The 25,597-nt window shown below is 45.1% G+C and overlaps 1 protein-coding gene across 1 annotated transcript in view; it reads right to left on the bottom strand.

Moving 5' to 3' along the window:
- Nucleotides 1-25,597, bottom strand: part of TEAD4 (TEA domain transcription factor 4) — a 1,088,638-nt gene that overhangs the window by 83,271 nt on the left and 979,770 nt on the right. The gene's annotated exons all lie outside the window — the stretch shown is intronic.

The following is a 25,597-nucleotide window of genomic DNA, read 5'->3' as shown; positions in this document are numbered from 1 at the left end:
AGTTGCAGGCCCAAATCATCATCACACGTGGATACAAAAGGGAAGAACTCGACTTGGCGACACGTAGAGTAGATTCCCTAGACCGTGATACCCTACTGATGAGTACGTCTAAACCCAAGAAGGAACTCAAAACTCCAATATATGTCTCGAAGTTCTCCATCCAGAGTAACAAAATAAAGAACTCCATCAAAAAACACTGGAGCATTTTTAAAAATGACGTCAGGGTACAGAATCTTTTTGAACAGCTACCAGTATTCGCCTACCAGAGAAGTAAGAACTTACGAGACGAACTGGTCCACACACGGCCCTCCATGAAGGAACCGATTACTTCACGCACAGGAACATATCCGTGTTTACACTGTACCAATTGTAATCTAGTAATTAAGGGTAACACGATATATCATCCCAGAACAGGCAATAAGATTCTGCTTAAAACATTTGGAACTTGTGATAGTGTGAACGTTATATATGGTATCAAATGCCCTTGTGGGAAATATTATGTGGGTCAATCCACGAGAACTGTCAAAACACGGTGGAATGAACATCGGTCTTGTATACGCAACAGTAACCTTAATTCATCCGTGGCACGCCATTGGCGGGATAAAAACCACAATTTGAACCAAATCAGGTTCCTGATCCTGGAAGTAATAAAGAAAACCAATCCACATGATGATTTGGGCCTGCAACTCAATCAAAGGGAAACCTTTTGGATAGACAGACTCGGTAGCCTTTATCCACATGGCCTCAATGAAGAGATTAATTATCACTGTTACATCTAAGCTGTTATGGTCATATGGTTTATTATTTTGTGGCGAAACACTATTTGTCTCTTCATATTAAGTATTTTTGACTTTTTGTGCATTGCAACCTTGACCATGTTGGGTATGGGTTGCTTTAATATATTTGAGGGTGTTTATGTCGTTCCATACTTATCTATTTAATTTTTATGGATTATTTCCTGGATACTCTTCCCCTCTCCCGAACTTCGGTTTGGGACCCAAGGTAGCACGGTTGTCGCTACCTATGGGACCAGTGTCCATAGAAATATTATAGCCTTTATACAACTGCGCAACACTATAACTGCTTCTGACATTTATAAGCTTCTTGTGCACACATAATTGTGTCATTTTACTTTGTTCCATTTTTTCTATATTACTTTTTTTCTGTATATAGTATGTTTTCTATGTTCATTGATTACTTCTAATGTTCATTTCTCTATGTTCCACAATAGCTGATTCACACTCATTAACACTTAAAATTAGTTTGTTTGTTTTTTAATGGCTCCTTAATTTCACAATACAATACACAATCTATACCGCGCTTTTTACTTGACTGATAGGTCACGATCTACTGTCACGTGTCTTAGTTACAGTTCCCAAGGTAACGCTGTAAACTGTCGATGTCACGTGTCTATTTAAGTTACAGTTCCCTAGGTAACGCTGTAAACTGGCGATGCGAACCGGCGCCATACTGCCATTCGCATTTCTATCCTCTGTGCACTTGCAACCCCGCGAGCGCAGGTAAGCACACCACTATCCGTCCTTCTGACATTCCTATGTAACGCTTTGGTTATCCTCCTGATACACTGTTACATTTTCAGATTCTCGTCTGATCGAATTGAGTCCAGTGACTGCCGATCCTTCGTGAACCGGACCTTTGTCCCCTTTCCTACCACTGGCTACCCCGATCTCTGTAGGTAACTGCAAACTCTCCTCCTCACAGTTCATAGATTTATCATTGGGTTAACCCACCATTCATTTCACTTATTTTGCCTTTTTTTCTATCTCTTTTTCCACCATCTCACTATTGCAACCTGCAATCAAACCTGTTCGGGTATGTGACACATTATATATTTTTATGATTACATTTTGATGATTATGTCCTTAATTTTGAATTTATTCATGCACAAATGTGATATATGTCACTAAATTCAATGTTTCCCCGTTTTGTTAATTATGTGATTTTATTAATACCTCGTTTTGTTATGTTACATGATGCAATCAGAGACTTGCCCTGATGAAGGAGCGTTATGCTCCGAAATGCATTGGCACTATTGGTTAATTACAACTATGTGAGATGGTAGCCGCATACCGACTAAGATTATATTAGTCATCACTTTCAATCCTTTTTTGCTTTAAAAATAAATGAAACCTTGATTCAGACCAGTGATTCATTCTACGTTACCAAAATATACTTCTACAAAAGGAATTTTTAATACTGATAACAGTACCATCCTTGTGAATTACATTACCCTTTAATTGGGACAATATACGGAGAGCGGCTACGTGGTCAGGTTGTTTTACCTGGTCTACTTGGACTTTTTTAGCTATACAAGTCAGGGTGTCTCCAGACTCATCGCAGCCAGCTCCTGTGAATCTTTTTCTAAATCTCCCTTCCGTATTCTAACGTGTATGTAGAAAGATTCTACGAAATACTAATTTACACAAAGTGGTGCCCACTTATTTTTCCTCACGATCACACCACATTCCACCACTAAGGTTTCACCATTTGTCTCATTTAAAGGGAGACAGCCTGCCTCCAAATTATGCCCAGGATGGTTAGGATTGGCTGGATGTGTGAAAGTAGATAGGAAGAAGATAATGACTTTGATATGTGAGGCCCAAGATGTATATAAACAAAGGTTTGATTCCACATTTCATGTTAAAGAAGTGGGATTGGTGGAAGGAGACATAGTTCTCATAAAGAATCCCCGCTTTGGTGTAAAATGTTCTGAAAGCAAGTTTTTAGGTCCAAGAAAAATAGTAACCATTCGAGGCAATGTGGCTATACTCGATGGTGGTGAATGTTGGTCTATTTCTAGCCTTGTCAAAAGCACTTTAGATTCTATAGTCGACGAAGGCAACATGGAGGGTGTTGACGAGGGTGGTGAGTCAACTGATAAACAAGATGAAGGAAATTCGCAAAGGACATTACATTCAGAGGAAAACAACATGAGAAATATAACTAAATCAAATGAAGGACACTCGAAAGATCTGAATCTCAGCATTGATAGACAAGTTAGGAGAACAAAGAAATTGCCGGATCGATATAAGGATTTTTATTTGGAGTAAAATGCCTGATACTTTGTCCTGTGTAACATGCAAGGGGGAAGGTGTGTTAAGTTTATATATGCTATGTTATGAGTATGGAACTTTACCCACTCATTATTCTGTATGAAGAATTCTGTCAGGTATGTTCCATTCTAGAGTGTTTCCGTTTGAGGCAGGCAGTTTGAGAGCATCAGCTGTGCCACAGGGTTGTGTCTGCTGCCTGTTGTGTTTTCACTTCAATAAACCCATTAACTTTGAATGAGCAGTGCCTGTTTATTCAACACCTTGCCTTGTGAACATGGCATTAGCCGAAATCTGCCTTACTACTATATGTGACTGCTTAGCTTACACCTGCCCTCTACGTGAATGGTGCATTAGCCTCACTATTTAGTGCTGCATAGGCTGCTTTAACATTAATACTGAGTGTTGCAGTTGCATCTGCATATGCTGCATTAGCCTTACTATCAAGTCTTATATATGTCGCATCAGCCTTATTATTACTGAGCGTTGTATAGGTTGCACTAGCACTATTACCGAGTGTTGCAGTTGCCAGTTGCATATGCTGCATTAGCCTTACTATCAAGTCTTATATATGTCGCATCAGCCTTATTATTACTGAGCGTTGTATAGGTTGCACTAGCACTATTACCGAGTGTTGCAGTTGCCAGTTGCATATGCTGCATTAGCCTTACTATCAAGTCTTATATATGTTGCATCAGCCTTATTATTACTGAGCGTTGTATAGGTTGCACTAGCACTATTACCGAGTGTTGCAGTTGCCAGTTGCATATGCTGCATTAGCCTTACTATCAAGTCTTATATATGTCGCATCAGCCTTATTATTACTGAGCGTTGTATAGGTTGCACTAGCATTATTACCGAGTGTTGCAATTGCCATTTGCATATGCTGCATTAGCTTTACCATCAAGTGTTACATATGTTGCACTAGCCTTATTACTGAGTTTTGCAGGTGCCGTACTAGCCTATATTTGCCTCACATTGAATGTCAAATCCAACTTACACCTGCTCCCCCACCTGTATGCCGCATTAGCCCATATCCGCCTTATTGTTCTATACTGTACCCAGCACATACCTACCTGACAGCTGAGTGCCTCACCTAGTTTTTGCTTAACTTTGTTCCAGCCTTACCTGTGGCTAGTTATAATCTGTCCCGTCTATGATCATGAGCAAATTTACAAGAACTCAGGTAATCCACCTTGTACTAGGCCTTCTTGCCATGATGACCACCACCTCCTTTGCCTCTTGCCCACATAAGGACTGAAATAACAGATTGAGATCCAGACTATCCTGTCTCCACGAACCCACAACAAACTACACCACTAGAGACCACATACGGAAGGCTTCCCAACTTATTGAACCTCATAGTAAGTGCACACAGAACCACAACCAGTTTTATATGCCCTCCGCCCTACCACTACTCAAATATACTCCCGAAGAGCTACCCACTCCAAATCTAAGCAAAGTCCTATCACTAAACCTTAAAGTACCTTATTATTATCTGGGTAACTTATTAATGCCAGATCTATGGTGGCTCATGCTGTTGACATCGCAGACACCCTAACCAATGAGAGCTTGGACCTATTAGTCATAACTGAGACCTGGCTCCATGAGGCTGCAGGCCCTGCCATTATGCTAGCCATACCAGAGGGTTACCAAATACTAGGATCCGACAGACCTAACGCTAGAGGTGGTGGCCTAGCCATTATCCATAAATCTAACTTACCTATCAGACTCGCCACTACCCCTACATTCGACTCCTGTGAGACTCTCACAGCTAAACTTCACCTATACAGTAACCGTACGGTTACTATCTATGTGATGTACAGACCACCTGCACCTTTAGGTTCTTTCGAGGACAATCTAAACAGGATCTTGACTAACAATACCAAGGACCATGCGCAAATTCTACTGCTGGGAGATTTCAATCTTGGTTTTAATGACAATAACGACAAACATGCCCTCTCTGTAGCCTCTCTACTAAAGGACTATGGTTTGACACAAAAAGTCACTATCCCTACTCATACCAAAGGAAGGACCCTAGACTGGGTCGCAGACTTGAATTGTAACATCACCATTACCAATATAATGCCTCAATCATGGATTGACCACCATTTAATTACCTTCTCTGCCTCGCTTGGCCTCGCTTGGTCTCGCTTGATCTTAACCACCCGAAAAAGATAGTTATGGCACTGCCACTCCCTACCAGGAGTAAAAAAGACATTAAAGTGGAAAAGCTCCCACCACATCTTCTCCCTACTCTTGATAATCTAGCTAATAATACAGACCCCACACTACTAGTGGACTTGACACCATTGCACCGATCAAAGCCTGCAAAGGCAGACAGACATCTCACCTTAATAACTGGTTTACACCACAACTGAAAGAACTAAGGATTCAAAAAAGAAAGCTGCAATCTATTTGGCGCCACTCACCTACTGAGGAGAACAAAATTAAATAATTAAATTATCTAACCATTCCAAATTGTACAAAAATAAAATTATCAACTCAAAAAAGAACTCCTTTAACAACAGAATATCTAAGGCTAAATCAGACACGAAGGAATTATTCTCCATCCTTCGTGAAATGGAATCACCGATACCTCAGATAAGCCTTGGTGTACCAATATACAAAATGCACTTTCGGATAAAATCAGCTCCCTCCAAATTAAAATCACCTAAAAGAAAGCTTCCCTGCTCCTACCTAATGAGCCTTTACCTCAGCAGCAACTGCCTCTAAACTCTCATAATAACACCCACCTACCTTTCAGCTTCCAAAATATATCCATTGTCGAAACTGAAAAAAATATACTTTCACTTAAACCTTCTATTTGTAAAGGAGTCAACTGCCCAGCTCAAATTATAGAGGATGCAGCTGGAGATTTATCCCCATTCATCTTGAAGCTCATCAATGCCTCATTCAAGACAAACCATGTGCCTAATAATCTTAAACAATCCTGGGTGCTACCACTGCTTAAAAAACAAACATTAGACCCATCGATGCCTACCAATTACAGACCTATCACCACAGTCCCTTTCTTACTCAAAATCATCGACAGGGTAGTCTACCTACAAATACAGGACTACCTAGAAGCCAACAACTTACTTGGCTCATGCCAGTCCGGCTTCTGCCCCCTTAATGGCACAGAAACAGCCTTGATTGACCTTAAGACACAAATTGACAAGTTGAAGCACAATGGGAAATTAGCTATGCTACTCCTCCTTGACCTATCGGCATCCTTTGACTTAGTGGATCATGCAGTCTTATGCAACCATCTTAGGTCAGCTGCCCATTTCTAAAGTGGTGCCATAACCTGGGTGCAATCCTTCTTGGCCAACCGATCAATGAGAGTCTTCATGTGTATCTCCCACCATGTACAATATCTTTACTAAGCCCTTATTTGACAAGTTGGATACACTGGGTGTCACCTATACTAACTATGCAGATGACACCCAGATCCTCATCCCCCTTTCGGGGAACTTCTTGGAAGACTCAGCCTTAGGATATATCTCCTCATTCAGGCATGGATGGCAGACCATGGCCTCTGCCTGAATGATGACAAAACTGAGTTACTGATCCTAGGCTCACAGACGGCCATTAAAAAACTTAAGCCTAATTACGCCTCTTTCAACATTGATAATAATGTCATTAAAGTGATGCCTGCAGTTAAAACCCTTGGTTTCTACCTTGACTCGGAACTCACATTCAAGAAGCAAGTTAACTCCCTAGCATCGTCTACAGCATATACGTGCAAATTAATCTGAGCTTGCAGGCCATTCCTCTCTGAAACCAGCTGTATCACACTAGCTAATGCACTCATCCTATCCAGACTGGATTACTGCAATGCTCTATATGCTGGATCCAACAAGTACATTATTGATAAAATGCAAAGACTCCAGAATAATGCCCTGAGAGCAGCGTTAAATATCCCGAACAGAGAGCCTATCTATGGATCTAGTACAAAAAAGAAGGTGGGTGAGGCGCGCACTCCCGGTCCTGGTCAATTGAACCTGTTGCAAAAAATAAGTAGCTGGGTCACATCCCAAAATGGACAAATATTCACAGGGTTAGATCCCTTCTGCTGCAAATCAGGTACTCAGTATTAACAGGGTTAGATCCCTTGCTGCAAATCAGGTACTCAGTAATAACAGGGTTAGATCCCTCAGCTGCAGTTCTGTGGTCTGTAGTTGTTCTCCTCCTAGCGCTTTCTTATCTCAAATAATCATCAGGGAGGCTGTTGAGCAGGTGTGTCTAATTAGACTCAAAGGATTCTGGTAGCTGTAGTGAAAACGTTTTTTTCTGTTCAGGTGACCAGCAACCGACACCCCTCCAAAGCACAAGTCCTTCCCAAATTTGGGGGAGGGGAGAGAACCATCTTTATGATTCTCCAAAGTGGGGCACAGTCACCCCGTGGCGCTGCCTCTGGAGCCCGGGACTCCCATAGCATTCAGTACAAAAAAGAAGGTGGGTGAGGCGCGCACTCCCGGTCCTGGTCAATTGAACCTGTTGCAAAAAATAAGTAGCTGGGTCACATCCCAAAATGGACAAATATTCACAGGGTTAGATCCCTTCTGCTGCAAATCAGGTACTCAGTATTAACAGGGTTAGATCCCTTGCTGCAAATCAGGTACTCAGTAATAACAGGGTTAGATCCCTCAGCTGCAGTTCTGTGGTCTGTAGTTGTTCTCCTCCTAGCGCTTTCTTATCTCAAATAATCATCAGGGAGGCTGTTGAGCAGGTGTGTCTAATTAGACTCAAAGGTTTCTGGTAGCTGTAGTGAAAACGTTTTTTTCTGTTCAGGTGACCAGCAACCGACACCCCTCCAAAGCACAAGTCCTTCCCAAATTTGGGGGAGGGGAGAGAACCATCTTTATGATTCTCCAAAGTGGGGCACAGTCACCCCGTGGCGCTGCCTCTGGAGCCCGGGACTCCCATAGCATTCAGTACAAAAAAGAAGGTGGGTGAGGCGCGCACTCCCGGTCCTGGTCAATTGAACCTGTTGCAAAAAATAAGTAGCTGGGTCACATCCCAAAATGGACAAATATTCACAGGGTTAGATCCCTTCTGCTGCAAATCAGGTACTCAGTATTAACAGGGTTAGATCCCTTGCTGCAAATCAGGTACTCAGTAATAACAGGGTTAGATCCCTCAGCTGCAGTTCTGTGGTCTGTAGTTGTTCTCCTCCTAGCGCTTTCTTATCTCAAATAATCATCAGGGAGGCTGTTGAGCAGGTGTGTCTAATTAGACTCAAAGGATTCTGGTAGCTGTAGTGAAAACGTTTTTTTCTGTTCAGGTGACCAGCAACCGACACCCCTCCAAAGCGCATGTCCTTCCCAAATTTGGGGGAGGGGAGAGAACCATCTTTATGATTCTCCAAAGTGGGGCACAGTCACCCCGTGGCGCTGCCTCTGGAGCCCGGGACTCCCATAGCATTCAGTACAAAAAAGAAGGTGGGTGAGGCGCGCACTCCCGGTCCTGGTCAATTGAACCTGTTGCAAAAAATAAGTAGCTGGGTCACATCCCAAAATGGACAAATATTCACAGGGTTAGATCCCTTCTGCTGCAAATCAGGTACTCAGTATTAACAGGGTTAGATCCCTTGCTGCAAATCAGGTACTCAGTAATAACAGGGTTAGATCCCTCAGCTGCAGTTCTGTGGTCTGTAGTTGTTCTCCTCCTAGCGCTTTCTTATCTCAAATAATCATCAGGGAGGCTGTTGAGCAGGTGTGTCTAATTAGACTCAAAGGATTCTGGTAGCTGTAGTGAAAACGTTTTTTTCTGTTCAGATGACCAGCAACCGACACCCCTCCAAAGCACAAGTCCTTCCCAAATTTGGGGGAGGGGAGAGAACCATCTTTATGATTCTCCAAAGTGGGGCACAGTCACCCCGTGGCGCTGCCTCTGGAGCCCGGGACTCCCATAGCATTCAGTACAAAAAAGAAGGTGGGTGAGGCGCGCACTCCCGGTCCTGGTCAATTGAACCTGTTGCAAAAAATAAGTAGCTGGGTCACATCCCAAAATGGACAAATATTCACAGGGTTAGATCCCTTCTGCTGCAAATCAGGTACTCAGTATTAACAGGGTTAGATCCCTTGCTGCAAATCAGGTACTCAGTAATAACAGGGTTAGATCCCTCAGCTGCAGTTCTGTGGTCTGTAGTTGTTCTCCTCCTAGCGCTTTCTTATCTCAAATAATCATCAGGGAGGCTGTTGAGCAGGTGTGTCTAATTAGACTCAAAGGATTCTGGTAGCTGTAGTGAAAACGTTTTTTTCTGTTCAGGTGACCAGCAACCGACACCCCTCCAAAGCACAAGTCCTTCCCAAATTTGGGGGAGGGGAGAGAACCATCTTTATGATTCTCCAAAGTGGGGCACAGTCACCCCGTGGCGCTGCCTCTGGAGCCCGGGACTCCCATAGCATTCAGTACAAAAAAGAAGGTGGGTGAGGCGCGCACTCCCGGTCCTGGTCAATTGAACCTGTGGCAAAAAATAAGTAGCTGGGTCACATCCCAAAATGGACAAATATTCACAGGGTTAGATCCCTTCTGCTGCAAATCAGGTACTCAGTATTAACAGGGTTAGATCCTTTGCTGCAAATCAGGTACTCAGTAATAACAGGGTTAGATCCCTCAGCTGCAGTTCTGTGGTCTGTAGTTGTTCTCCTCCTAGCGCTTTCTTATCTCAAATAATCATCAGGGAGGCTGTTGAGCAGGTGTGTCTAATTAGACTCAAAGGATTCTGGTAGCTGTAGTGAAAACGTTTTTTTCTGTTCAGGTGACCAGCAACCGACACCCCTCCAAAGCACAAGTCCTTCCCAAATTTGGGGGAGGGGAGAGAACCATCTTTATGATTCTCCAAAGTGGGGCACAGTCACCCCGTGGCGCTGCCTCTGGAGCCCGGGACTCCCATAGCATTCAGTACAAAAAAGAAGGTGGGTGAGGCGCGCACTCCCGGTCCTGGCCAATATCTATGGATCTAGAAGAGCTGCTCACTGGCACAAGATTAAGGACAGGACATACCTAAACTTACATGACAGGATATATCTCACTTACATCCAAATGTCTTAATAATATAGCACCATCCTACCTTGTAGAAATAATAAATAAAGAACTTCCGACAGACCTATGAGAGTGTACAATGCTTACACCTGAGAGGTTCCCAGATACAAACGGACTACAGCCGTCGGCTCTAGTTATCCGGTCATAGCCGCTCAATCCTGGAATGGACTCCCACTAGATCTTAGAACTGCCACTAGATCTTAAAACTGACCTACCATACCTTTAGAAGGAAAATCCTCACCTGGCTATGAACTAACAAGGCCTAACCTGACTCCTCAGGAGGGCTATGCCTGACTTCTTTTGTGAGCATCGCCTACTATATATCGCCTACTTCCAGAGGAAACCCACTGGGACTATTTAGTCACTGCTAATCTGTGATCATATCATTGTCATCACGGCCAAAATGTGTGTACCATCCTCTGTTTGTACCTACTCTCCTATGAACGTATGCATTTACTTTCCTATGTTACTAAGTTCTCCCAAGTATCTGTGATCATATCATTGCTATACTGCCAAAATATGTTTACTATCCCCTTCTTTTACCTAATTTCCTATGTACGCATGCATTTACTTTCCTATGTAACTAAGTTCTCTCAAGTATCCTTTGAAATGCTCTGTAACCAAGTTTGTAAATATCCTTGTAATGCTTGCACCCAGTTACCTGAGGGTTGTGGTTTGCGCCATATCAAATAAACAAACAAACAAAAAAACAAACAGTACTTACCTATGAGGCACCCTCATAGGTAAGTACTGGGATTAGGAAGAGTGGGATTTGGAGTAATGAAGATTACATGTAACTAAACCAGGCATTACATCCATGTCCCTCTACCTTATCCCAGTACTTGTATATGAGGCAGTGTGCCTCTTACACAAGTACTGCAATGAGGAAGAGTAGGGCTAGGTGTAATAAAAATTACCAATAAGTAACCCAGGCATTAACCACAAGCACACACCATTACCTCCATGTCCCTCTTCCTTATCCCAGTACATAACCACGAGGCACTTTGCCTCATAGGTAAGTACTGGGATGAGGAAGAGTGTGGTTAGCAGTAATGAAGATTATGTGTAACTAAGCCAGGTATTACATCCATGTCCCTCTACCTCATCCCAGTACTTGTGTATGAGGCAACGTGCCTCATATATAAGTACTGGGACAAGGATGAGCGGGGTTAGGAGTAATGAAGATTACCAATAAGTAACCCAGGCATTAACCACAAGCACACACCATTACCTCCATGTCCCTCTTCCTTGTCCCAGTACTTACCCATGAGGCACCTTGCTCATAGGTAAGCACTGGGATGAGGAAGAGTGGGATTAGGAGTAACTACAGGAAACTAAGCCAGACATTACATCCACATCCCTCTACCTCGTCCCAATACTTATGTATGAGGCAATGTGCCTCATACACAAGTACTGTGACATGGAAGAGTAGGACAAGGAGTAATGAAGATTACTGTTAAGTAATCATAACATTCAACATATACTCACACACGCACACCCAGTCACCCATACATTTACATGTGCATCCTTTCACCAGAAACATACATGCACACCCATGCAGCCACCCATACATCACTCATTCCCTTTGAAACCATTGATCCAGGACAGGAAAGGAGACCTCCAGTCCAGCATGATCTCTTGTTCCTGTCATGGAGCTGGAGGCCTCCATGTCATGGTGTGCAGGGGACCACTATGACTTCAAAAATAAATAATTTATTTTTGAAGTCACTCTGCCTTCATAAAGACATGATATCCATTACAGGAACAATAACGGAAATGTCTTTATGAATGCAGAAGGACAGTCATAGGGCTCCCACACCTCGTGACATGGAGGCCTCCAATCTGGAAGCCTCCATGTCATGGGGTGGGAAAGGGGTGGGGAGCTATGACTTCAAAAAGAAATAGTTCCCTTTGTAAGTCCTTCTGCCTTCATAAAGAAATGATTTCCATTACAGGACCATATCAGAAATAATTTCTATAGGAAGTCGGAAAGATTTCAAACTGAAAAGTTTTCTTTATTAAGTCCGAGGGGCACCCGAACCCCCACCAGGACATACGGCAGTGAGGACCCTCGCACCGCAGGGACTGCGGGCGTCTCCGCTGGGCCATTGGACAGAGACGACTTAATTCGGAAACTATAGTTGTTAAAAGGTATGAGACAGGGACAGTGTTTACCTGTAGCTGTAGAGAAGCAAATATCTTTTACCTGAAGACCTGGATATGAGCACGGATGAAAATTACTGCTGAGAAGTCTCACATCAAGGGTTTTTTATTGACATTTCTATCTAACCATTTCACCTCCTTTCATTGTTAAACAGTGCTATGACAAACCCGCAGCTCCTGTGAGGGTATCTCCTGGTTGCCAGCAAGGGTGAGTCTAATCTGAGTGCAATGAATATTAGTGCTAAAATGGATAAGGGCAAGGAAATCACTGTCATGAAATGCACTCCGGTTCCCGGGGCACTTCTCAACTAAGTGATAAAGGCTGTGGTTTGCAAGTAACTGGATAGAAAGGAAATAATTCAACTTGATGCATAGGCTCCAAAGCCTCCAGCCTTCAGGAAGCCCTGCAATACTTTGTGGCCAACAGTGTCACATGCAGAGGGATGGGGTGATAGAATGCTGCCACTGTCACTTGGCCATCAGTGGTGGAGCATGGGAGGTGGCGGGGGCTCCCCCAGCAGACCAGTGCGTCCCCCAGCCTCCCACTGAGGCCCTATTATCTCCCCCCCACCCCTGGAACCAAATGCTGCCTCTGCTACTGCTGGTCATCAAATACGAACAGCGGGACACATTCAATCTGGTTCCTTGAATGGAATTGAGCCTGAAAAGTCGATTGATAAATATAAAAGTCTAGGGATGTCTGTGCAAGCACCACTCTCTATGCTTATGAAGTGCTCACAAAGTAGCCCACAAAGCCTCAGGCAAAGCTCTGTGTGATCTTGCTCTCCAGCCTCACATCAACCCGGAGCAGAGCTCTGGAAGTAAAGGTGCAATGGGACACAAGCGTGAGCTGATCAGAAGAACACACATTATGGAAAAGCCTAGCAGGGGAGGGAGCAAAGCAGGAGAACCCAAAGCAAGGTAGCAGAAAGGAGCGCTGGAGTAGCTGAAAGGGAGACTTGAATGCACCCTCTTACAAGAACATGGCGTGGAGCTCCTGGAGCGGACTATGATAAGAAGCTGAGCAGGAAAAAGAAGAGAAGAGCAGAGGAAATGTGCTGAAGGGGCAGCTGGAAAGGAGCAGAGGACATTGACTGGAGAGGAAGCCAAGCAGGGCAAGATAATTCAGTAGAGTGGTGTTGCCTCCCATAAAGGGACGTGTAAGTGTCGCGCTACGTCAGAATTATTGGAGATAAAACCTGTCTCCAAGCAGCAATAAAATGAAATCAAAGTCCTACATATGGTACAAGCGGGTCTGTACATCGTGTGATGTCACTTCCGCTACCCTTGGCATTTTGGTGAAATTACTTCCCTGACCAAGATGGCCCCTGGATATGGCTTTGGAAGAAAAAAACAGGTCTACTGCATCACTACATGTACTTTAGTGTTATCGGGTTCTCCGCAGTGAGTGTGCGATGAGTGAGTGAGTGCCGCAATGCAAGGCGGCTGTGACTCCGTCTATAAATAAGGAGTTGTCTAGTGGCACCAGGAAAAATTACTTAAACAGCAGGATTGTTTGTTTTCCTTTTCATTTTCGGTGCCGAAGGTTTCATTATTAAATGGTCGCCGTTTTCAAATTCAGTTTAGCAACAAAATGCTTGCCCAGACCCCATTTTCTCCCAACAACCTCCAACTCCATCCCTGCCTCAAATACACCCATTATACCTTTTTTCCACACATGATATCGGTTCTTTTAGGTATAAATCGTAGGTGATTTTCTTTGCAATGATTTCTCTGGACTTAAACATGTGTGAGGTTACTATTTTGAACCGAAAGCGATGAGTACCGTAGATGATCACATGGCGGCTTTAAGACAGCCAGGTCTGTCTCTAGCCAGAGGAAGCCGGCACCAGGAAGGGATTTGGGCTCAGAACAGGAAGACCCCCTCTTGCCCTAGGAAGCATATGGAAAGCTTAGGATAATGCTTCTGCATTTTTATGGCTCGAGAGTGACCAATTCATACACAATAAGGGGGGAATCTCATTGGAGAAACAGTCGAAATTGGAAATCGTGTTGTAGGAAGAATATTTCTGTGGTACTTATTTGGCTACTTGCTGGGTATTGAGATTGTTCGGCAAAGTGCTTTATTTTAAAGTCAATTGGAATCTTGTGAGTCAGTTTGCATTTTTTAGGCCTTGGCATACGGCTGCTGCATTTGTGCCATGTTTTTATTGGAATTGTTGTGGTAAACACATTTTCATTTTCAAGTACATGATTTTGATAGTTGTGGAATTTGATTAAGGTCTATTTTGTGAAATAATATGTTGGTGAAAAAACAAAGCCAGTGGAAGAGCCCACTCTTGGCTAGTAGAATTGTGTCTGTATCAAATGACACATGAGGACACCGGAAGTAGCAATGGCTATGCTGTCAACAACGTTTCTTTCAATCACATCATGGAAGGAAAGACCTACATGCATCGGGATAAGGAATGGTCACACAGTTGGTGGAAGATTTGGTCCTTACAAGACACTGAGAATGTGCTATTACTAATGCTAAAGGGAGCAATAATCACTATCGGGAAGGTAATGCACATTCTTTTTTAGAGCTGGATATCCCCAGACAGGAGCAGGAGATCTACTGCCTTCATCTTTAAAAAGGATATACAGCTCAAAGAAAATTATAATGTTATAATATGTGTCTCCCTCCACTTCCCCTGGTGTGGTGATGTCAGTGTGGAATGCAGGGATGTCACTGTGGATGGAGTGTTGTGATCAGAATGTATGTTCCATGGGGGGAGTTGGAGAAGGAGAGCTGGCTGGCAAGGATGTGCCGGTGCTTCTGCTGTATTACATAACTAATAAACAAACCCATAGTAACTTACCTGCTGGCTCAGGTGTGTTTATGAACAATACCACTTTGTTACACTGGCGACAAGGATGGGATCCTGTCGTGGAGTGGACAGCAGTTGATCAGGACACCGCCCTCCAAGTGTCCATGTCCTGGGCAGCTGCCAGCAGTGCAGCTCTGGAGTCCGGACCGGAGTTTGCAGTTCAGCAGGCCAGGTGGTGTTGAACAAGAGGAGGTGGCTCCTGATATAGTGAGAGCAGGAGCCTGTACTGTCTGGAGTGCCCAAAGGTTTTCCCTTCCAGCCTGCAGTGGGGGATTGGAAGCGCAGTTGCCCCTGGGTCCAGCGCCGTGTGTTGGAGCATCTAGGGAGGTTTGGGCGTTGCGATTGCCAAGTTTAGCGGAGGCACTGTGCAATCTCCAGTGGCGGTCTTCCGCCGTCTGTCGCTGGGACCTGTCGAGTGTGGGTTCTCGGGTCCAGTGCCGGAGCGGAAGGCTAGAGCAGCCGGCGTTTCGGCGTGGAGGAGATAGGACCTGGTGAGCAGTATCCTTGGGTCCTGTGCCGGAGCGGAAGATTAGAGGTGCCGGCGTGGAGGAGATGGAAAGAAGTGTTCCAAGTGTTACATTCATCTGAAGGCTGGGATGTCCTGCCGTCGTGTTGGTGTATGCTGAAATGCGGGCTCGCCATAATGGAGTAGTGGGACGATACATTCCCTCCAGTGCTGAAAGGATAATGATGATGTTGAGGGGGCGTTGCCATACGTTCCAGTCTCTGTGGTCGGAATGTTGGAACGTAACGGCATGCGCAGCATTGTGGACGCGTAGATTGTGGTCCGACGTGAGTTTCTTCATCCAGGAAGTGAAACACACTGGTCCAACGTCCGTGCCAACATGGTGCAGTTTGGCTGTCCAGGCGTTGGTGGACTGCGGGGAGTGGACTCCGTATAAGGCACTGTTACTGATGGTGAAAGTGCAGGGTGTCATGGTCCGGAGTCTTCCCTGATGCAGGTGGTGAGGACAGCGTTGCGGACGATGGGTTCGTCTGCAGTAACTGTTGGAGAAAACAGCATTGTGGATTTTTCATGTTGACGGCCAAGAGCAGGCTGGACCATTACGTAATATAGTAATGGTATGTTGTAGCTGTTGGGCCAGTTTGCATGGAGTCGCATATATGTGTTGTGGCCCCTTTATGTTAGGAAATGTTTTTGTATTGGCCAGTATGGGTGTGAATATGGGTGTGAATGTCCATGTTGTGGCCTCACTCTTGCATCCTTAAATGCTATATTTAAATGGCATGTGGTTAACATGCTTTCTTTCAGGAGGTGTTTTGAATTCTGGTGTTGGAGAAAATGTTATTTTTGAAGAGGAAATGTTATTTTGAATTAATGGAGACATTTAATATTACCTTTCTGTGTTCTGAGGACGGTTTGCCGTTCCTGGACCTGGGGGGGGGGAGGGGGGGAAAGGGGAGAGATATTGACTCATCTACGGAGGAACTTTGTTGGCATTTGTTTTCCTCGTTACATTTTGTGACTGTTCCCACATCTTGGTTTTCAATTATAGAAAAATCGTCAGTTTGAGCACATGCCTGTGTGTAGGAATCAAGTGGTAATTATGCTGTGTCAGTGATAAATACTCAGTTTGTGTTTTTTGTTGTGGTGTGTGTGTGGGTGCGCGTGTTTACAGTATTAATTCTGTATAGTGTGTATGGCATAACCACTGTGGTAGCCCAGTTGGTGCTGGGGGTCCCACATTAAGGTGGTAGTGTGCCATTATGGCGGATATGGCGGTGTGACCACTATGGTAGCCTGGTTGGTGCTGGGGGTCCTACATTCAGGAGGTGGTGTGCCGGTTGGTAAGTTTTTCTTGGCAGGGACTCAGGGTCCTGCGGTGTGTAGAGGTGTACTGTATTTGGCAGGGACTAGAGGTCCCGGGGTGTGTAGAGGTGTAGTGTGTGGCAGGGACTATGGGTCCCGGGGTGTGTAGAGGTGTACTGTAAGGCAGGGACTAAGGGTCCCGAGGGGTGTAGAGGTGTGCTGTATTTGGCAGGGACTAGAGGTCCCGGGGTGTGTAGAGGTGTACTGTGTGACAGGGAATAAGGGTCCCGTGGAGTGTAGAGGTTTACTATATTTGGCAGGGACTAGGGGTCCTGTGGTGCATAGAGGAGTATTGTGCAGGGCAGGGACTTGGGGTCTTGTGGTGTTAAGGTGTGGTGTCTAGGCTGTACTGTATTAAGGGGGTCTATTGGATCCTTTTGGTGAGTGTAGGTACCGTTTTTCACGGGGACTGGAGTTGTAGAGTACTTGTCAGGCTTGGTTGAGGTTAGAGGTAATGTGTCTCTGTATTTAGAGAGTTTTGGGACTGATGTTGTTAGCTGTGCTTGTTGTTGCTCTTTTGAGTTGTGTTAGTGCCCGGGGGTGGCAGCCCTGATGCCCTGGTGTGCAGACCAGGGTGAAAGGATGTAGGTGCACTGAAGGATTTTGATTGTAAGGTAGTGTATCCATTTTGGAAACGCTGTGGTGTGGCAGGCCCTAGGTTTCAAGGGGCAGCTTGAAACAGGTGGAGTGCCTGTTTTTTTGTTTTTGTTCCTCGAGTTGTATTTCCAGTTCAGTTGAAGGGAGGCGCAGCCCTTATTACATGTCGGTGGGTTCCTCTTTTGTGAGACTTTGTGAGTGAACGGAGTGGAGTTAAGGTGTTGCTGGTTGGATCTGAGTTCCAATTGTGATGGTGTCATTGAGCACGGTTATGGTTCCATCTACCGCATGTTTTGGGGGGTTTATTAGTGTAAAACAAGGTTTCAGTGTGCTTTTATGCTTGTGTAGTGTGATTATGATCAATTGTTGGCCTTGGTCTGTGAATGGGCTCCATTTGGACTGTTTCCTGGGGTTGGGTCTTGTATCCATTTGGGCTTGGGGGTTGCTGGGGCAGGTACGTGGTGGCAGGTACGTGGTGGCCACACGTATTTGCAATGGTATGGTGTAGGAAGGTTCTGAGTGTGAACGAATGAACTGTGTATGTGAGTATGTACTTATGGTTAAAGTTTTCCTCTTATGGAGTGTTGTGATCTGAATGTGTGTTCCATGGGGGGAGTTGGAGAAGGAGAGCTGGCTGGCAAGGATGTGCCGGCGTTTCTGCTGTATAACATAACTAATAAACCCATAGTAACTTACCTGCTGGCTCAGGTGTGTTGATGAACAATACCACTTTGTTACATATACATACTAAAGACAGAAATGCAGAAACACAACTGAAACCCCCCCAAAAATTAAGAAAATGCATGTTTGTTTTTCTAAAATTATAAAAAACAGCTTGATTCTGACAAATGGAGTACTGTGTGGGACAGAGTGTAAGGAAACGCTGCGGGAAAATGCTGTAGGAATACACTACAGTGAGGCCGGGAGCCAGAGGGGCAATCCCTGATCATTCCCTTACTTTATGTAACCCGCATTACCTTTCCAGGATGGACATTTTTTCTTTTTTTTAAACTTCTCCCATACTGGAGATTTGAACCCAAGCCTTGCCCAGAACCAGCCAGTGTAACATGTCACTGCACAATTCTTGCACGCCTGGATTGGTGGTGTTTGTTTCAATAGACTGCTTGGAACATAAAACGCATTCCCAAGCAGTGAAAAATCCCAGCTCAGCAGTGATCTGCAAATGAATGTAGGTGCAGCAGTGTTTGCAGCTAAAAGGATGGTGGGTGATTTGAAGGGGAGCTTGCATGCTATGAGGGACAATCACACACGAATGGTGGCCATTTGAATGCATTTTCTTGCACTGTGTTTTTGTCAGTCTTGCTAGAAATGTTGCGAAACTCAGCTTTGCAGGGTGGAGTGGAGGAATGAAAGGACCCAGTATGGAGTTTGATTTGGGGTGGTTAGGTGGAGGAGTGGGCAGGAAAGGGGCAGGGCGGGGGAAACAGGAAAATAGTTCCACTACTTTACAGTACCTAATGTTCCTTATGGAATGCTAATACATTCTCATGCTCCGTTTATATGGAACAATTTATAAACAATATATTCATAACACTACACCAATTGTGTTACTTCCTAGCAAAGCAATAGACCTAACTACCCCAGCAAAATACTTTTTATTTTACACTTCGACCACTGACGAGAGCACAAAAGGGGCAACTCAATCAGCCCACTGGATATCCAAAGGAACTGCTAATTAAGTTATCCCTCTAACACAGTGGTCTTCAAACTTTTTAGGCTGCACCCCCAAAGCAAAATGGGGGCAGGCCCGGCCCCCCAAAAATGCCAAATGGACAGTAAGTAAAAATGGCAATGAACTATCGCTCCCCGTCACCGCACCCTACTCCCAGTATAGTCCCTGGGCTCCCCCACCTGCTTCCACAACAGTCTCTGGGCTCCTTCATCGCACTCTTACCCAGTCTCTGGGCTCTCCCCACCTCAACACAGACCCTGGGCTTGCCACACCCTGCTCCCACCACTATCCCATGGCTACCACCCATCCTGCTCCGACCACAGTCCCTGGGCTCCCCCACCCTTCTTGCAGCACAGTCCCAGGCCCAGTTGTGGCTGCTGAATTTTTTTAAGTGGAGTGGCATAAATATTTCCCCAGATATGCCAAAGCGACTGAGCCTAGCGAGGGAGCCCAAACCAATCAAGCAGAGTTCAAGGGGGTTCTCCCCCAGGAATCTTTTTTAAATAATGCGTATGAAATGGTGCATTTTAGAGCATACTTTTAAAAGATAATTGGGTAAAAAGCCAAACAGTTTGCAAAGGGAACCAGCCCATCTATGATAGATGTCCAGTAAAAAGATACCATCCGTGTCCCCTGGGCTCCACAGCGCCTCAGAAGGAGAGCTAATTTTGGCAGGTTGGTGCAACAAAGGCATTTTTAAAATGCATTTGTTGTACAACCCTCCTCCCCCCATTCGCCAAAATCAGCTCCACAGACCAACACAAAAACACACAAAATCACACAGCATTCACACAGCAAGCACTTCATCATTCACACGAGCACCCATCATCATAAACTCACTCATAACACAAGCACACATGCATCCATACACATATTTAGATACAAAATGAATGAACATAAACTTACCTTCTACCCCGGTCGTGATGTTTTCACCCCAGCGCTCCAGCTTCTGCATCATGAACAGGAATCGGGAAGCAAGAACTTCCTGGTTCCTGCACATGCTTGCAGGGGTCTGTGTGTGTGTCTACTGGAACGCTGCGTTCCAGACTGCTCTGTCTTTATGTGCGAGGAGGCGCAGGTGCTCCCCCTTGCACATACAGACATGCAGTTCCCCAGCCAGCATTTCCAATGAGCTATGCAAGACTTGTGAAGCAAAATGACCCCAGCCTTGCATGGCTCAGTGAGCGTGTGCGACTGGGGAAGTGATCTGTCAAAGGGAAATAATGTTTCCCTTAGACAGTTCGGCCAGCCCAGGAGCACTCCCTCAGCTGGAAAAAGTAGCGTAGGGAGTGCTCAGTGTTTCACTGGGCTGGCTCCTCAGCGCCTCCATAATGGGTGAGGGGGCAACTGGCTCGAGACCCCCTCGCCCATTATGGATGAAACACCAGGCTCGACTGGCCTATAGGGCAATAGGGCGATGCCCATATCAAAAATGCAAAATGCTAGTTTGGGCCAATTTTTTATGTCTAAATGGGCCACTTTTTTGACCGATGTGGGCCAGTTTGATGAGTTACTTCACTATACAGCTAATAGTATTGACAATTTTTGCTGAGTAAATATTCCTTAAATATCACAATTTGCTTACATTTTGACAAAAAACACCCATTTGGTTATTATTCAAAAAGTCTGTCACTAAAGGAATGAATTGACATTTGCAACTGTGGGCCACTTTTTCATTGGTGCCCGAGTCTTTTTTATGCTTCAGTCCTACCCTGTGAGCCGCCTATGCCCATTTCCCCCATTTAAAAAAAAAATGTTTTTTTGTTTTTTATTTCAGGCCTGGGACTCGCCACCCCCCAACTCCCAGGAATGCGGCTGCACGTGCCTGTGGGGGTGTGCTCCACAGTTTGAAGACCTCTGCAAACAGGACATATAAGCTCTTGATAACACCTTTGCAGCAACTAAGAATGCTTACTAAAGCCCTAAGAAAGTGCAGAGTGCGTGAAACATGTGCCGGCCGATGTATCACTTTCATATACCTCTGAATGATACACAAGTTCTCTTTTCGGGGTCTTTTTTCTCTGGTTCTTTTAAACTGCTCTGTGGTGTCCCTCAGGGCTCTGCACTGTCCCCCGCACACTTTAATATCTACATTCGGCCTCTTTTGTTCCTCATCTGGTCCCATGGTTTTCAATCATACTCCTACGCTGATGGCACCCAAATCATGTCCGGCTGGACCTTGCCAAGCCGGACACCGCGGTTCAGCTGCAGGGATGTCTGACGGCAGTAAGTGATTGGATGGGTAGAAATGGGCTGAAACCCAATAGGGACAAAACAGAGATCTTGGTGGTAGGTCCTTCGCCTTCCCCAAGTGGCACTTTTGGTTCTCTTCCCCTTTCCTGCTCTGGTACTCTACTTTCTGGCCCTTGGAGCTAGGCCCTTGTCCTGAACTTTGGATTTCTGTTTTCAGAATCCCTTTTGGCCACAGCCCAAGTCAGCTCAGTATGTAAATCGGGCTGTTTCGAGCTTAAAGTACTAAAACAAATTCTGCCTTTTCTCCCGGAGAACCATTGCCCTCTGGTAGTGTTGTTCTTGGTACTAAGCCGGCTCGTCTACTGTAACTCTCTGTTCCTGGCCCAGCCAGCTTATATCATCCACCCGCTTCAGCTGCAGAACTCAGAACTCGGCGGCCGCGTGGCCACTAGCACTGCCTATGGGGAACATATTTCCCCAGTCTTGCGGTCATTACACTGGTTGCCAGTGCAGAAACGGATTATGTTTAAGTCCCTCAGTATTGTCCAACGCACCTTTTATGGTGTGTGGTGTGAGACCAGAATTCCTGCAGGAGAAATGTCAACACTATGTACCTGGACGATCACTAAGTTCTGAGAGAGCTTGACTGCTGATCATCCCTCGGGTTGAGCGCGCCCGAATGGGTGCCCGGTCTTTCTCAGGCTGCGGCCAAACTATGGAACAATCTACCATTCCCAGTTCAGGCTACCGCAGACCACTTCAGCTTCCGCCGCCTGTTAAAAACCTTTCTTTTTAAATATCCTTTCATCCTGATGTCCTTCAGAGCCATGATGCTTTTGCGAACGAGCGCGTTATAAAACCCAGTAACATAACATAACAATAAAACTACTCACAGAACCTGAATGGAATTCCAGTGGATTCCTTTTTGAGGAAAACAAGGTATCGCTATACAATTTAAAACATGAACCAATTACTCGCTGCTGAATTGGTACTGGGTAGTTGCCATAACCCTGGTGCTGGAAGGTGTGGGTAGAGGGAGGGTACTGCCCAGTTGACTCTGCTTTGCTGCACTTACCAAAACTGTCCAAACGTCGCCTACAAACACGTATCTGTGCCAAAATAAATCCTTTCGGGTACCTGCCAGCAAACATTAAGAAAATTCGTCATGCAACTTCTGCTGTTCCACAAATGGCCACTAGATGGGGCTCCCTTTTACGCCAATCTGCACACCATGTACTTTAACGAGTCTTAAAATCATACTTGGCTTGTCAGGATTACACTTGGACAACTTGGCTAAAATATGCAGAGGCACGTAAGGGGCAAAGTTCCTGGCACGCTGTAGTTGTGTCTCCAGGCAATGAGGGGCCGATTCTGCCAGGGTAGAAACTGGAGTGAAAAAACGATATTGCCCGCGCCCTTTTTCTACACCACTAGTCTGAGGTGGGTGGTGGGAAAAGCACCTGGGAGTCATCGTGCTTTCGAGCTGCAAAAGAGACGTGATTAACGCATTGTCAGGGCACCGGGCGGTAGCACTCTGGCAACACCTAGGGGTAAAGACTACAACTTTTCATATTTACCCAGAGTCGCTACTTTTCTTACCCAAAAGTGCCGCCAGGTTGCACAGATGTTTGCTCTTTCAGCAAAGAAGGGCCTGTTATCAGACAGCTGAGCAAGAAAGTCAAACCAGATTACAATCTGCCTTTGGATAAGTGGCTTGTAATCAGAGTGCATTTGATAGCTCTTTCAGCTGCTTTGTTCAAAGGTGACTTTTACCGTTGCTATGACCTGCAAAAGAGAATTAAAGGACACCAGCCTGCAGTCCCCATGATGGCAGACTTCCCATAACCACAACTTTTCTCTCTGCATCGACGCCTCACTGTGAGCCTCCTTCAGAGGTCTGTGTAAAAAGAGAAATGTGTTGTTCCAAGCAAGAACACCACATTTCTTGAACGTACCATATTCTGACAAAGACAGAATGTGGGGTAGGGACATGAAAGCTTCGTCGTTGCCCTGGTAACCATCAGGAATGGAATGCAGGGACTGTGAGAGGATTCTCCTAGCAGAGCTCGGATTTGCATGTAAAAAAACAGGAGTTATAATACAGGCCCTGTGAGTTGTCCTTAACATCGACTGCACCCGTTTGCACCTTTTTAATTAAGGCCTTTCCCAGACTGGAGCACCACTTTTCTAATTTAGGCAAAGCTTAAGGACACTTTCGTAATTTAGAAAAGTGGTAGTCTTTTAAGAGAGGCATGCAATGATACTACTGGACATGCTGGCCCCACAATGAGGTATTTTAGCAGCCTTTACAGATCTACAGCAGGATATCTCCCCTCCAGTCTTTCCATTCCACCCTCCTGAGAATGGTGGAGATGAAAACGGGAGGAGAGAATGTTGGCTTTCTGCACTGCTTCCAGAGCCAGCTCAGAATCGAGCCCTGTTCCAGATTTAGACCCCTTTTTAAAACCTTTTTAGCATAATGCAGTGCAAGGAAGATCATCCATTCTGTTGGTATCTAGTGTGTTTGTCAGGGTCATATGACATGGACATCATCCAGTAAGAAAAGAGGCAGCTTTCATGTTAGCCTTTTACGTTACAATTCCTCCAGAATATGGTGATACTTAGGAAAGTGTTGTTACTCCGCAGAAGAACACTTTTCTAAATGTTTACCAGCTTCAGAATCAGACCATACGTGCCCTGATTGATCAAGAGGACTTAGATTCAGGGCGGGGGACTGGCTGCTGCTCAAAGAGACTCACTGTCAACGCCTCCATGACTATGCAAGGGCTTGATGTTTGCCCTGCACTAACATGTGCATTGGTCGCCGCACCCAAGAGGCTGGTGCACTGGCACAGCTTGATCACCCACACTGGCGCCTTGGAGACATTGGCAGTAACTGGTCTTAAAGGGGTTGTCAATATCAACAATGTTGCTACATTTCAACCTTATGTTTAAAAAAAGCGCTCATACAGGGCATAAGAATTTCTATCAGGGTCTGTGAAATGCAGACTGTGGTCTATGTTGAGCGTTGTCTTCATTGTACTCCCCACAGTGCACCTGTGACAAGGGCAGCCAGGTGCGGCGTAAGCGTCCACATGGGCCATCCTATTCCAGAGAGCATCCCTTCATTAATGAGGGCTGTCCTCTGGAATACAGCAGTCACTCCCCGGGAAGTCTTCAATAGCCTGAATTCTACCAACAGAAAACCGAAGTCTCAGTAAAAACATATGCACAGCCAGATTCTATTGTGTGAATCTCACCACCCACAGAATACAGTAGACTAGTTTGGGTCTATTTGACCTAATCACATTTGATCAAATTTATTTGAAAACTATTTTGGTCAAAAATGCGTGGGGAGACACCCCCAAGACCCCCCACTTATTCTCAACCTAATCTATACTCTTACCGACCCCATATATATATTTCATTAAATTTGACTGAAAAACAGGTAAAAAAAGTGATCAAATGTTTCAGCTCAAATGTTTTTAGGTCAATTATGCGAATAGCTAGTATACTTACTCACTTGCATGCACACACAATGCAGATTCTTCACACCTCTAAGCACTGTAATAATTGGTGTTATATGGATGACGCTGATTAACAGCACTCAATGGCCCTGATTCATGGATTAGTTGCGCCACAAAAAACTGGATTTGTGCGCCATTCTGCCCGAAAATCCCCATTTGTTAAACAGGGATTTGCAGGCAGAATGTCGCTCAAATCCCGTTTTTTTCGGCGCAAATAATCTATGAATCAGGGCCAATGTCTCGACCTCTGAAGGATAAAGAGGTGGGGGTCCCGGCCAATGCTGAACTTGTGATGTGCATATTGGCACCTTGTTGGATAGAGAGCAATACTTACCTTTTCGTGTAGCACTGTGTACAGCAGTGTTTGCCGCTTCATACCTCTGTAAATAAGTGGTGTTGCTATTACTAATATATAATTTAATGGCGCTCAAAATATTGTCCATGGGAAGATGGATGGCGGAGTAAGCCTTGGAGGGATCCAATCCTGCGACTTTTAGGTTGAAAAGAAATCATAACAGTGCATACCTCCTCTTCAAGCTCCCTGTAGTAGCACGGCGGGGACCCGTTGCATAGACACTTTTGCGTATGCAGGTCCCCTCTGTGTCATTTTCCTCATTTGCACAGCGGAGTTCAGAAGG

The sequence above is a fragment of the Ambystoma mexicanum genome, chromosome 12, assembly GCF_040938575.1.
Source record: "Ambystoma mexicanum isolate Mex_15411 chromosome 12, UKY_AmexF1_1, whole genome shotgun sequence".
Taxonomy (NCBI): domain Eukaryota; kingdom Metazoa; phylum Chordata; class Amphibia; order Caudata; family Ambystomatidae; genus Ambystoma; species Ambystoma mexicanum.
Note: the sequence above shows the minus strand (reverse complement) of the source record. Positions and strands in the feature narration are given on the sequence as shown.